The sequence below is a fragment of the Staurois parvus genome, unplaced genomic scaffold (genome assembly GCF_062004578.1).
Source record: "Staurois parvus isolate SC_StPar_1 unplaced genomic scaffold, SC_StPar_1.0 ptg001400l, whole genome shotgun sequence".
Taxonomy (NCBI): domain Eukaryota; kingdom Metazoa; phylum Chordata; class Amphibia; order Anura; family Ranidae; genus Staurois; species Staurois parvus.
The window spans coordinates 524,103-538,996 of NW_028319196.1; the positions used below are offsets into that span (position 1 = coordinate 524,103).

The following is a 14,894-nucleotide window of genomic DNA, read 5'->3' on the forward strand; positions in this document are numbered from 1 at the left end:
GCTGCCATGCACAGCTGCACCAGATTCTGAATGCACCAGTTTTAATAAATATTCCCCTCTATCTATGGAAAATCACTGTTGTTACCCTTCAACAAAAAGTGTGTTAGTCTTACCCCCGGTTCACATCTATGCGGCCGTACGGGCCGCGTTTTGCACAGGCACAAGCGCCCATTCATTTGAATGGACTCCCGTGGCCGTGACACGCAAGGGAAGAAGTCCCTGCACTTTGGAAAACGCAGCCCACGCAGGAACCTCGGTTCCCAGTACGGTTGCGTTTTCCAGTGCGGGCGGCGTGCCATTAGAATTAATGGCACCCGCCCAAGGGTCTGCAATTCTCTGTGCGGGCGGTGTGGCTGCATGGATTTTCGTGCGGAGCCGCAGCAGCACCACCCGCACAGATGTGAACCTAGGGTGACTGAACACCTCTTCCTCTCCTCATCTCCAGAACATGTGGTTATGTTTTTTTTGTAGTCCACAGGGGATAAATGGGAAGGCTAAAAACAGTGTTTCAGATATGTGTACATGAAGTGACAAGGACACTGTGTTTCTTGCAGCATCAACAGGTACTATATTTTTCAGAACTTGTAGAAAATGTTCCTAGCCTGAAAAAAAAACAAAAAACGAATGCAACCACCATATCGAAGGACTGTTAAAATGCAATATGTTCCATTTTTATTCTTGGGTCTAGATACAATTTAAACCTTTTTATCTAAAATAGAAACAAAATCTGTTTCTGTAATTGCTTATAGATCATCCAGGAGACTGCAGAAGATTCTGGGTGGTAGGTGTGAAGCTATGCAGATGGCAGCATGAATATTGATATAACCTCAGCCTATCCCAGAGAGAGGGGCTTTAAGGCATGCTGGGTAACTGTATATATATTCAGTGAGCATATGGGGCTCTGTTTCTTTCCTGGCTAGGATTTACCAAGCCCGCCCACATGGAAGAAAAATATATTTGAAATATATTTTAAAAATATTCTTCGCAAATATATTGCCATATATTTGAAATGCTACAATTTTGGCCATATTCAATATATTTCAAAATATATTTCAATAAATATATATATATATGCTGCATGTTGAAATGCGTTTCTATTACAAAATATATGAAAAATATTTTTAAAAATACATTTCAAATATACCGTATGTCTTTAAAAATACAAATCTACATTTTTGGAATGCATTTACAAATATATGTAAAAATATGTTAAAATGACTTTTTATATGTTAAAAAAAATCTGAAGAATATATTTAAAAAATCAAATGCTGTGACTCAGGAGCGGGGGGCGGGGCTAAGCTACTTGCTCTGTGTTAATGGTCGCAGGCAGGTGCCCTCATGGAAAGCGTCTTTTTGTGGGGGCATCCGCCGAAGAGGGGCCAGGAGTGCCGGTAGGGGACCCCAGAAGTGGTCCCAAAAGCATTGCACAGGGCAGATAGGTATAGACTTGTTTGTTATTTTAATTAAAAAAAAGAAGATTTAATATCACTTTAAGCTGTCCACTTTTTGGATTCACGCAAGGACTCCAATACAGCTTGTCCTGAAGATTAGACAAAGTCCTCGATGTACACAGTTCCTAATTTGGAGTATCACATTCATCTCCGTCATCCCTGTCCCAATTCTTCAAAAATAAAAACAAGAAAAACAATACCCCTAGACTGATTATTGGAGAAATGAGTTCATACGTCTGTATATGCAATAAAGCATGCTTGTTATACTCTGTGGAACCTAAGGGGTTAATCGTCTTCTCTGATCATCTCCTTCATTTACTGTCCCCAATCTATCTGCTGATAGAACAGAGCCTTGGGGGCAAGCTGCACATGCTCAGTTTGGTGTGTATTGCTCCTAAATTGTAAGCTTGAAAGAGCAGGGCCCTCGATCCCCTCATGTTTTGCATTGTATTGTTATTGTTCTGTCACATGTTCTGTCCCCCTTTGTAATGTACAGCGCTGAGCGAACTATTGGCACTTTATAAATACTGTATAATAATAATAATATTGCTAGAGAGTTTTTTTTTCTTGGGAGAGTGCATGTGATTAGCACAGGGCCAACCAGCACTGCCCACACAGAGGGTCAAGGGTCCTGCAGCCTCATAAGAAAATCACGGGAGAATGAAAAATCTTCCTATAAGCTTTAACCAGTGCTCTGCTGGACACTGATAGAGGTCACGAGACTGCCATATACTGCTAATGACAAAAGGTATTTAGCAGTTTATATTTACTAAAATAATTGCATTTAGTAACAAGTTAATAGCAATATATCAATTGCAGTTACTCATACGACCCCATAAGCATGTAACTTTTACAAATCTCTCTATACTATATTGAAATCTGATTGTTTTTTTAAATTTACTTTCATCTTTGCTCTTGTAAAGCATTATGAAAGGATTAATTCTCCAAAAACCAATATCTCTGTTAAGAGATCACCCGCTAATTTCCTTTATATCGAGGGACTCCAGTAGCTCCAGGAACGGTCCTGTTGAAGTTACTGTTGGATGCTACTGTAGATAAGTGGGCTCTTCATAATGTTCATAGAGGGTGGGCAGAGCTGAGAACTTCTATGAAAACATTTTACCACTTTGGTACTTTAGGAATATGAAGCAAACATGCACAAAGACTGCAATATCTCAAAGACAGACTGTTCCTATAATTCAGTGTTTCTCAACTCCAGTCCTCATGGACCTCCAACAGGTCATGTTTTCAGGATTTCCATTATTTTGCACAGGTGATTTGATCAGTTTCACTGCCTTAGTAATTACCACAGCTGTTTCATCTGAGGGAAATCCTGAAAACATGACCTGTTGGGGGTCCATGAGGACTGGAGTTGAGAAACACTGCTATAATTAAACTCACCTGTGCTTGAAACTAGAATCATTGCTCATGAGTCCTCAATATTTAACCAGAAGTAAAACAGAGTGGATGAGTAACCAGCAGGATTTTTAGTTCCAAGTACAATAAGAATAAAATATAAAATCTTCATTGCTTCTCATCTAAGGCTAGGTTTTCATGGTTGCGTGTCAGAAATGGGCACAATTGTGCATGTTTCTGACCTGCTGAAAAAACGTGCTGCTCTTTAGTAAAGTGCATAGGGATGCCATTAATTCTTATAGTGTTACTAAAGCTACAACCAGGGGCGGACTGACAACTCATGGGGCCCCCGGGCAATAGGGGATCATGGGGCCCCTGTGTCCTTGCCCAAACTCAAAAAAGCCCATGAAAAAGGTACCAGGGGCATCTCATGGGGCCCCCTACTGACCCCGGGCCCTCGGGCAGTGCCCGAGTTTCCAAATGGTCAGTCCGCCCCTGGCTACAACAGTAAACTCAGTCTGTATATGCAGTAAAGCATGCTTGATATACTCCCTGTGGAACCTAAGTGGTTAATCCTCTGCATTGTGTTATAAAATGCTGTTTGATCCTGTCTTCTCTGATCCTCCCCTTCTTACATTGTCCCCCTCTTATTTCCTGATAAGACATATGGTGTAGAGGCACTCTACACATGCTCAACTTGGTGTGTATTGCTAGAGAGGTTTTTTTTTTCTTGGATGAGTGCATGTGATCAGCACAGGACCAATCAGCACTGTCCAGACAGAGTTCAGGGGTTCTGCATCCTCCTAGAGCAGAAAGAAAACTCCTCTTACAAGCTTTAGCCAGTGCTCTGCTGGACACTGATAGAAGTCACAAGACTGCTCTATACTGCTGATGAGAAAAGGTATTTAGCAGTTTATATTTAGTAAAATAATTGCATTTTCATGTGCTGTGTACTGTTGGAGACCAGATATAGTGAATGCAGGGTCCGGGGTTTGGTAACACTTTAATAGCACCCCCACGCATAGCATAACATCCATGCTTTTGCATATGCCAATCTGAATGGTGCCACAATACCATGCGGCGCCATTTTAAAAAAAAGGTAAGGGGCCTACTTTCTCTGTGTTTCTGCATGTAGGGCAGCCCATTGAAATGAAAAGGCTTTCCCTACATGCAGAACATGCAGAAGCTGTACAGGTGTGAGCCAAGCCTTCACACTATTCTGCACAAAGTGCAGGAATTTAACGTAAGAAACTTTTGTTTTTTTATTGGTATGTAAATTTTGTAATTTCATATGTAGAACAGTTTTTAGGTGAATAGTAATAAAGATATTGAGGGGAATTCAATAAAGTTCTAACAGCACTTTTCTATCAGTACAGCTCTTATGATGGTCTTTGCCAGATGTAAAAATCCCTACCGCCCATTTCGGCAGCTTTACGGACACGTGTAGCAGACTTATGCAGGCCATAGACGGGTCAAAAACCGGCCATTTAAAAAAAAAACGAAAAATTGGTCATTCAATAGGCCAACGTTACCACCAATGGTAAAAAAAATCGGCCGATTTTCGTCCCGTCTGCGGCCGGCATTTAATTACTTCTGTCCCTTGCAGAGAGAGCCGCTATTATATTTGATATGAAAAAGTTTTGCGGTTGCAACAATGTATCTATTTGTATTGATTTCGGATACAGATGTTTTTATTCGGATACAAATGGATACATTGTTGCAACCGCAAGACTTTTCATATAAAATATAATAGCGGAGTGGAATTATTCTTCTTCTTTTTCTTCTTCTTCATCTTCTTTTTCTTCTTCTTCTTCTTATTGCAGGTCACGGCTCATGCGCAGATTTTTTATCGGTACAACGATCGGCCGATTTGCCCATCATTGCTGGTAAAATCGGGCGATCGGCAAAATTGGCCGATTTTTTTCAAACTTTACTGATAAAAAAAATGTGCCGACCAATTAACCCATTAACGGTGCGAAAATGGGCTGATTTTTTTTCGTCCGAAAAATCAGCCGATTTTTGACCCATCTATGGCCTGCATTAGGTGGTTCTTAAAAGTGCCACTTTTACAAAGCACTATTACTAAATTAAAAAATAATTACCTGCGGTTCTTAGATGACAAAACTGGAGATAATGAGGACCAATTATAGGTTGGCCTACACCAGTGTTTCTCAACTCCAGTCCTCATGGACCCCCAACAGGTCATGTTTTCAGGATTTCCATTATTTTGCACAGGTGATTTGATCAGTTTCACTGCCTTAGTAATTACCACAGCTGTTTCATCTGAGGGAAATCCTGAAAACATGACCTGTTGGGGGTCCATGAGGACTGGAGTTGAGAAACACTCGCCTACAGAGACAGGCAGAGTGCCTGTCTCTGTACATTGCTTTACAAATGACATATTTGCTCTCTGCTCTCTCCTTATGATTGACAGCAGGTAGTTGGCATACTCTATAGCCAGTAGAAAGAGGTCTTTTGTCTATAAATTCACCCACTGCCTACTGTCAATCACAAGGGAAGTGGACTTGATGGGACTCAAGGGTCTTGGCTTTCCTATCAGTATCTACTCACCCAACCACAAAACTCCTTGGTGCTGCGATCTGTATGACACTCTGGACCAGGGGTGGACTGACAACTCATGGGGCCCCCGGCCAATAGGGGATCATGGGGCCCCTGTGTCCTCACCCGCACCCAAAAAAGCCTATGAAGAAGCCAATGAAAGGTACCAGGGGCATCTCATCTGGCCCCCTACTGACCCCGGGCCTTTGGGCAGTGCCCAAGTGCTCAAATGGTCAGTCTGCCCCTGCTCTGGACTCAGTGGGCCTTTGCCTACCCCGAATTCATATACCTGTTTTCAACAGGTACTTGAATCCGTCACCTGCACCAACATTTGTCATGCACAGGCGCGATGAAATTCTAGAGTCGCCTAGACACTTCGTATGAATTTGCCAAATTATCTTACTATTATTGTACTGTACATGGCAATACAAATCCTACATATTCCTCTTAGAGCCCATTCACATGTGCAGTGCCCTCTGAAGAGTGATCTGCATTGGATTCCTTTTCCTAACTGCCTGATTTAAGCCTATAATTGCTGCACTATCAGGTTGCAATCCTGTGCATTTCATATGTTTGCAGGCAACCACTAAACTGCATTAGTCACATTTGGCGGTGTTAACGTATGCTTTTAATTTTTGGACGACCAAAGCATGAGTACAACCCTGAGCAGCTGCATACCCAGGTTCAGGTGGGCGTTTGTTTAGGGGGTGGTAAAACTGCAGTTCAACCTGATTTTACCACCCCCTAGCTGCACATGTGAATGAAGTCCAGCAGTTTATTCCGTAGGGGTTCCTAGTGCAGTTCAGTATATATTTAACTCTCAGGAATTATTAAGTAAGAGAGCTGCTTGTACTATTTTCTTCATCGCATGAATAAGTACCCAATCATAGTAGGATTGGTTCTTCTGTATGTCTGCCCCATTGTACCACGTCTACAGATATGTCATACCGCACTAGCTAGAGTCAGAAAGGATTGCAGGAAATATTTTTATTTTTAAAGAAATTAGATTAGGAAAATACTCACTAGATGGAATAATTTTGAAAGGCAAATTGTTACCTAAATATGCAAAACTGAATCCAGCACTATCTGTTATGCTGAGCCGGTGTTTGTGCATCTGAACCGTATATCCGTGGGCACAATGATCTCATGATCTAACCTTGGATTACTGCAGACAGCATTCTCTATGTTACTATGTTGTAAGACACGACAGAAACTGAGCTCTTCATCAGGGTCTGTCAGAAATCTGATGTCATCAAAGGCAAATCCTATCCACTCTTGAGTCTGATCCTTGTGTCACACGGGGGCCATCAGTGGTCTAGTGAGACTTATCGGTGGCAGGTTACACCTCCACTAATATGGTTGCAGTCTTGGAAGCCTCACAGCACTGTGTATGGATGACAAAGTAGGCTTAGGAGAAAGAGCAGCCAGACAATGCCGGCTGTCAGTGCTTTACCATTCACACAAATGTTTTGTCTCATACTGTGCAAGTCAGTGGTGACCACCTTACCTATATAGGGGACCTCAAGTGCTGCTCCTGACATTACCAACAGGCCACACATAATATTCAGCGAATGGAATGCTACAGAAAAGTGTCAGGAAATGCAGACATGCAACAGGAGATGGTCGGAGACCACACACACACTATAAGAGATGGTCAGAGACTACGCACATACAATAAGAGATGGTCAGATCGCACATGCTATAAGAGATGGTCAGAGACTGCAGACATGCAACAGGAGATGGTCGGAGACGACGCACATACTATAAGAGATGGTCAGAGACTGCGGACATGGTACAGGAGATGGTTAGAGACTGTAGACAAGATACAGGAGATGGTGAGAGACTGTAGACATGGTACAGGAAATAGAGACTGCAGACATGGTACAGGAGATGGTCAGAGACTGCAGACATGATACAGGAGATGGTCAGAGACTGCAGACATGGTACAGGAGATGGTCAGAGACTGCAGACATGGTACAGGAGATGGTCAGAGACTGCAGACATGGTACAGGAGATGGTCAGAGACTGCAGACATGGTACAGGAGATGGTCAGAGACTGCAGACATGATACAGGAGATGATCAGAGACTGCAGACATGGTATAGGAGATGGTCAGAGACTGCAGACATGGTACAGGAGATGATCAGAGACTGAAGACATGGTACAGGAGATGATCAGAGACTGCAGACATGGTACAGGAGATGATCAGAGACTGCAGACATGGTACAGGAGATGGTCAGAGACTGTAGACAAGATACATGAGATGCAGAGAGACTGTAGACAAGATACACTGGGGACATGCTCCGGGATACAGTCATAGACTGGAGAAACACTACAAGAGACTGCTAGAGATCACTGCTATTATACCCACTGTTTCCACATGTGTCCTTCCTACAGCCCCCTTTAAAATTACTTATGCCACAATTGATAATTCTCTCATTAAATTCCATCATAACAGATTCAAGGAAAAAATATACATAAAAAGAGAAAGAGGATTAATTGCACAGAAAAAAAAAATTAAAAATAGCATGAAAGAAATAAACCAAACAATGAAAATGTTTTTCCTTCACTTGCCTAAGTATGCACCAGAAAACACCACTGTCTGCAGGGGCCCCTACTGCCTAACATCCTAGGTCACTAAGATGCAAGTGGTTTACATGTGGTTTACATTTAATGCAGATGAAAACACATCCAGATTATGGAGCTGTGTACAGCTGTGTGCATGGGAACATAGCATACAATTGTGTCCAGATCCATCATAAAATGCATGCACTACAGATCTGAATGCGGCGTATTTTATGCCCGTGTGCATGAGCCCTTACTGGAAGCGTGGCTTTTCTTCCGAAAAGTAACCCATTATATTGGCATTTTTTTCAGAGGCTGCTGGGACAAGTATAAAAGTATCATTTTTAATGAAAGTGTAGTTATATTTAACACTAAGTTGAAGCACAATTCCACTTTTTTTTAATACACTGCTTAGAAGTTTTTAAAAGAAACCAGGTTTTGTTGCAATACTCCTGACATCGTCCCATAAAGACCCATGGCTCTAGGGTTCAGCACTCGTTGGAAGACATTCAACCTATTCCCTGGGAGCCCAGGGCATTATGGACCAATCCTGGAGGTGCCTATTAATGGCACACTGCACTCAGAACATAATGATGTAGAGAACATTGCAAATGCCATTACATCCAGGGCTGCTGTTAGTAACCATGGGGCAACCATACAGCCAACCTGACAGCCCCCCCCCCCCCAAAAAAAACAAAACACTGTTTACTATGAGTCAGTTATGAATGAACACAGTGAGTGATCGGTCCCACTTGTGTCCATTCAGGAAAGATAAGAGCTGGTAATTGTGACATTTTCACCAGACCCTTCCCCCAGTCTCCATTCTGAAGGATCCTAATGTGTGCTTGTAGCTGCCGGTGGGAAGCAGAGGAGGGAAGCCAGCAGCACTGCAGTGTGGGGGGCACACAGGGGGGCACACAGCAGGGGTAATAGTATGGTGTACAGGGATGGTCATGGGTGCAGTGGGGGGCAATTATTGGAACCAATCCCCTGTATGGAGAGGAGAAGAAGCCTGCTTTCAGCTGCTGCAGAGGGAGCCATACAGGGGATCAGTTTCAGTACTTTCCCCCCACACTGTGCTGACCAATCTCCCTGCCCACATCCAATTCACTCAGCTGCCTGGGCCCCCCTGCTGGCCTGGGCCCTGTACAGGAGGACTGGTGGTACCCCCATATCCATGACCCTGATTACACTGGTGGCATTCTAAGGATGAGCAAATCTGCCCAAGTTTAATTCACCAAGGGTTCAGGGGTCCTGTTTGAAATTTGGCAAACCCAAGCAATGAATCCTAATGAAGTGATGGGGAGTGAATCCTGTTAGTAAATTCTGCCGATTGTGGGCTAATAGCCATACTAAAAAAGAAAGGTGTGAGAAGCTGAGTGCTGCCATGTGGTACCAATATGTATGTGGCCATGCCATGTGGCAACATGTACAGTGGGGATCGAAAGTTTGGGCACCCCAGCTAAAAATGTGTATTAATGTGCATAAAGAAGCCAAGGAAAGATGGAAAACTCTCCAAAAGGCATCAAATTACAGATTAGACATTCTTATAATATGTCAACAAAAGTTAGATTTTATTTCCATCATTTACACTTTCAAAATAACAGAAAACAAAAAAACGGCGTCTGCAAAAGTTTGGGCACCCTGCAGAATTTATAGCATGCACTGCCCCCTTTGCCAAGCTGAGACCTGCCAGTGTCATGGATTGTTCTCAATCATCGTCTGGGAAGACCAGGTGATGTCAATCTCAAAGGTTTTAAATGCCCAGACTCATCTGACCTTGCCCCAACAATCAGCACCATGGGTTCTTCTAAGCAGTTGTCTAGAAAACTGAAACTGAAAATAGTTGACGCTCACAAAGCTGGAGAAGGCTATAAGAAGATAGCAAAGCGTTTTCAGATGTCAATATCCTCTGTTCGGAATGTAATTAAGAAATGGCAGTCATCAGGAACAGTGGAAGTTAAAGCAAGATCTGGAAGACCAAGAAAAATATCAGACAGAACAGCTCGCAGGATTGTGAGAAAAACAATTCAAAACCCACGTTTGACTGCACAATCCCTCCAGAAAGATCTGGCAGACACGAGTTGTGGTACACTATTCCACTATAAAGAGATACTTGTACAAATATGGTCTTCATGGAAGAGTCATCAGAAGAAAACCTCTTCTACATCCTCACCACAAAAATCATCGTTTGAACTTTGCAAATGAACATATAGACAAGCCTGATGCATTTTGGAAACAAGTTCTGTGGACCGATGAGGTTAAAATTGAACTTTTTGGCCGGAATGAGCAAAGGTACGTTTGGAGAAGAAGGGGCACAGAATTTAATGAAAAGAAACTCTGTCCAACTGTTAAGCATGGGGTTGGATCAATCATGCTTTGGGGTTGTGTTGCAGCCAGTGGCACAGGGAACATCTCACGAGTAGAAGGAAAAATGGATTCAATAAAATTTCAGCAAATTTTGGATGGTAACTTGATGCCATCTGTGAAAAAGCTGAAGTGAAAGAGAGGATGGCTTCTACAAATGGATAATGATCCTAAACACACCTCGAAATCTACGGGGGATTACATCAAGAGGCGTAAACTGAAGGTTTTGCCATGGCCTTCACAATCTCCTGACCTCAACATCATTGAAAATCTATGGACAGACCTTAAAAGAGCAATGCGTGACAGACAGCCCAGAAATCTCAAAGAAATGGAAGACTTTTGTAAGGAAGAATGGGCAAAGATACCTCAAACAAGAATTGAAAGACTCTTGGCTGGCTACAAAAAGCGTTTACAAGCTGTGATACTTGCCAAAGGGGGCAGTACAAGATATTAACTCTGCAGGGTGCCCAAACTTTTGCAGACGCCATTTTTTTGTTTTCTGTTATTTTGAAAGTGTAAATGATGGAAATAAAATCTAACTTTTGTTGACATATTATAAGAATGTCTAATCTGTATTTTGATGCCTTTTGGAGATTTTTCCATCTTTCCTTGGCTTCTTTATGCACATTAACACAAATTTTTAGCTGGGGTGCCCAAACTTTCGATCCCCACTGTATGTACCAATACAAAAACAATAAAAACAAAAAAAGAGCAGCAGGTAGAGAGTATTTTCATGTGACACTGAAAATACACAAATAACATTGGGGGATGCCTTAAAGCTAAATGTGGTGCTAGGGAGCCGTATGATGTCACAGGCTAGGGAGCCGTATGATGTGCTAGGGAGCCGTATGATGTACATTGGCAATGCATATTTGGCGTGGACTTCATTTTTTTTTTGTTACAAATAGCTTGATTACATACTTCATTTGTACATCAGTGACGTCACCGTCATGCCTCCTTATGCCCAACTATGGTAACTGACCACGAAGAAGAGGAGCAGGAAGAACGGAGTTTGCCACGATAGGAACTACAGTGTGGAGCATGGAGTACGGCGATCTATCAACTTAATGGGAAGAGCAGGGGCGGACTGACAACTCATGGGGCCCCCGGGCAATAGGGGATCATGGGGCCCCTGTGTCCTTGCCCAAACTCAAAAAAGCCTATGAAAAGGTACCAGAGGCATCTCAAGGGGCCCCCTACTGACCCTGGGCCCTCGGGAAGTGCCCGAGTTTCCAAATGGTCAGTCCACCCCTGGGGAAGAGACATCCGATGTGGTTAGACACTTTCTCTTGGTACTAAGTATCACAACGGAAGGAGGCCAGCTCTAAGGAGAGAGTATATGGTTGCGGAAGCCATTAGCAGGCAGAGAATACTATCAGTTTGGCTCCCCAAGTCGATTTCAATAGGGTTGAGCCATAGCAGATGAATACAGATGGTATGTGATGCATGACATTACTGACTTTGGCTTGCTTGGCTTCTTTAATGGCTTCTTATTCCTGTTTGTGCTGCACCTCTCTCCCCGAGCTCTGCTGTCTCTGCTTACGCCGGCCAATTGCTAACATCCACTGGATAATTAACCTGCTGGAACTCACATGATGATTTATATCTGTGGATTGAATTTAATCTGCCACATATTTACTTTGGACTCCACTACCAGTGAATGACTATATATCTATTGGCACCCTTCTCGCTTACTGGCTGCTATCTGTCAACGCAATTACTCTCCATTGTGACATGTTCACTGGCAAGAATTCTATCTAAGGACAATGGGATCCTTCATCACATGTGACCTAGTTAGGTAGTAGCGCTAGTTCAGTTATTCATGTTCATGGGCCCTGGGGCAGATATGTAATGCATGACCGACTAGTCCAATTTTTAAGGCAGCATATGGCCTGCGCCTATCTCTGCCTTACATATATTTTTACTGATGTCTGGACATTGTTTTACATGCACGTTTGGTGTGGGTTGTGATTTGGTATGGAGCACTGAATCTTTATTTATAAATATACTATACATGACTATATTTTTGTACAATAAATTGCACTTTTTTGATAAGCCTTGTTTGCCGGTAGTGTAACCTCTTTTGTCTACCCAGAGGTTAGGATATTCATTTTTTGTTTGCTATGCTTGGTTATTTCGGCAACACTTAATTAGTGAATAGGCTAAATTGACTGTATGTCACCCTCCTTTTTGTTTTTTTTTCAAATATTGATTACATACAGCAGCACCACCCCAATCTGATTCATTTCAATTAGAAAAATGGCATTTTCAGGTAGTTCTTGGAGTCACACATGCTTAATTCTTATGGATAGCTCAGTATCTAAAATGGTACCAGCTGACTGGTGAAAAGCCAAAAAAAAATATTTAAAAAAAAGGGCTGAGATATACACCTGGAAATTACAGGCCAGTCAGTCTAACATCGATAGTATGTAAACTATTGGAGGAGATGATAAGAGACTATATCCAAGAATTTGTGTATGAGAACACTATCATTAATAGTAATCAGCATGGATTCATAAAAAGCAAAAAGACCTAGTAGATCACAGGCTCAGCAATGGCATGCCAGCAAGAAAAGCTAGTAGACTATTAGCTTAGCATGCATTAAAAAGGGTATTTCCTTAAGAGATAAAATTATAATTCTACCTCTTTACAAGACTCTGGTTCAGCCACATTAAGTATGCCATCCAGTTGTGGTCAACAGGCCTCAGTAAGGTTGTGCTGGAACCAGAGAGAGTCCAGAGAAGAGCTACAAAACTAATAAGGGGACTGGAGGACCTTAGCTATGAGAAATGACTACAAGCACTAAACTTACACTTACCTGCCCCTTTATTAGATACAACTTGCTAGTGCCAAGAAATAACCCCCACACCATTGCACCACCACCAGCCTAAACCGTTGATACAAGGCAGGATGGATCCATGCTTTCATGTTGTGTACATCAAATTCTAACCCTACCATCTGAATGTCGCAGCAACTAGTCTGCCCATTCTCCTCTGACCTCTGACATCAACAAGGCATTTTCGTCCATACAACTGCAGTTCACTAGATATTTTCTCTTATTTGGACTAATCTCTGTAAACCATAGAGATGGTTGTGCGTGAAATCCCAGTAGATCAGTAGTTTTTGAAATACTCAGACTAGCCTGTCTGGCACCAACAACCATGCCACGTTCAAAGTCAATTACATCCCCTTTCTTCCCCTTTCTATTCTGATGCTCGGTTTGAACTTCAGCAAGAAGTCTTGACCACGTCTACATTCCTAAATGCATTGAGTTATTGCCATGTGATTGGCTGATTAGCAATTTGTGTTACCAAGCAATTGAACAGGTGTGCCTAATAAAGTGGCCAGTGAGTATATATATACAGTGCCTTGAAAAAGTATTCATATCCCTTGATATTTTCCACATTTTGTCATGTTACAACCAAAAATGTAAATGTATTTTATTGGGATGTTCATGTGATAGACAAACACAAAGTGGCACATAATTGTGAAGTGGAAGGAAAATGATGTGTGGCATGCATTTGTATTCAACCCCCTAAAATCTATTGAAACCAATTGCCTTCAGAAGTCACCTAATTAGTAAATAGAGTCCACCTGTGTGTAATTTAATCTCAGTATAAATTCAGCTGTTAAGTGAAACCCTCAGAGGATTGGTAAAGAACATTAGTGAACAAACAGCATCAAGAAGGCCAAGGAACGCACCAGACAGGTCAGGGATAAAGTTGTGGAGAAGTTTAAAGCAGGGTTAGGTTATAAAAAAAATATCCAAAGCTTTGAACATTTCACGGAGCACTGTTCAATCCATCATCCGAAAATGGAAAGAGTATGGCACAACTGCAAACCTACCAAGACATGGCTGTCCACCTAAACTGACAGGCTGGGCAAGGAGAGCATTAATCAGAGAAGCAGCCAAGAGACCCATGTCAGTGTCACTACTGTTAGCATGAGGCGATACCTAGACCCTACAGAGGTTGCACAGGCAGTCCAACTCCTCCAAGATGGCACATCAATACATGCCATTGGCAGAAGGTTTGCACAGTCTCAAGAACATGGAGGAGATTCCAGGAGACAGGCAGTTATTCTAGGAGAACTGGACAGGGTCGTAGAAGGTCCTTAAGCCATCAGCAGGACCGGTATCTGCTCCATTGTGCAAAGAGGACCAGGATGAGCCCTGCCAGAGCCCTACAAAATGACCTCCAGCAGGCCACTGGTGTGAATGTCTCTGACCAAACAATCAGAAACAGACTTCTTGAGGGTGGCCTAAGGGCTCGACGTCCTCTAGTGGGCCCTGTGCTTACTGCCCGGCACCATAGAGCTAATTGGCATTGTTCATTGAACATCAGAATTGGCAGGTCCTCCAAAGGTACCCTGTACGTTTCACAGATGATAGCAGGTTCACCCTGAGCACATGTGACAGACGTGGAGAAGCCATGGAGAACGTTATGTTGCCTGTAACATCGTTCAGCATGACCGTTTTGGTGGTGGGTAAGTGATGGTCTGGGGAGGCATACAAACTGAGTTGCTGCAATGACATTTGAGCAAAGTGGACTAGCCTGCTGCATCATTTTTTCTCTTTGATTTTCGGGGTGTCTTTGAA

General features: G+C 42.6%; 1 protein-coding gene across 2 annotated transcripts in view; it reads right to left on the reverse strand.

Moving 5' to 3' along the window:
* LOC149436207 (tetraspanin-1-like) overlaps positions 1 to 14,894 on the reverse strand; it is a 48,760-nt gene that overhangs the window by 23,456 nt on the left and 10,410 nt on the right. The window lies entirely within an intron of this gene.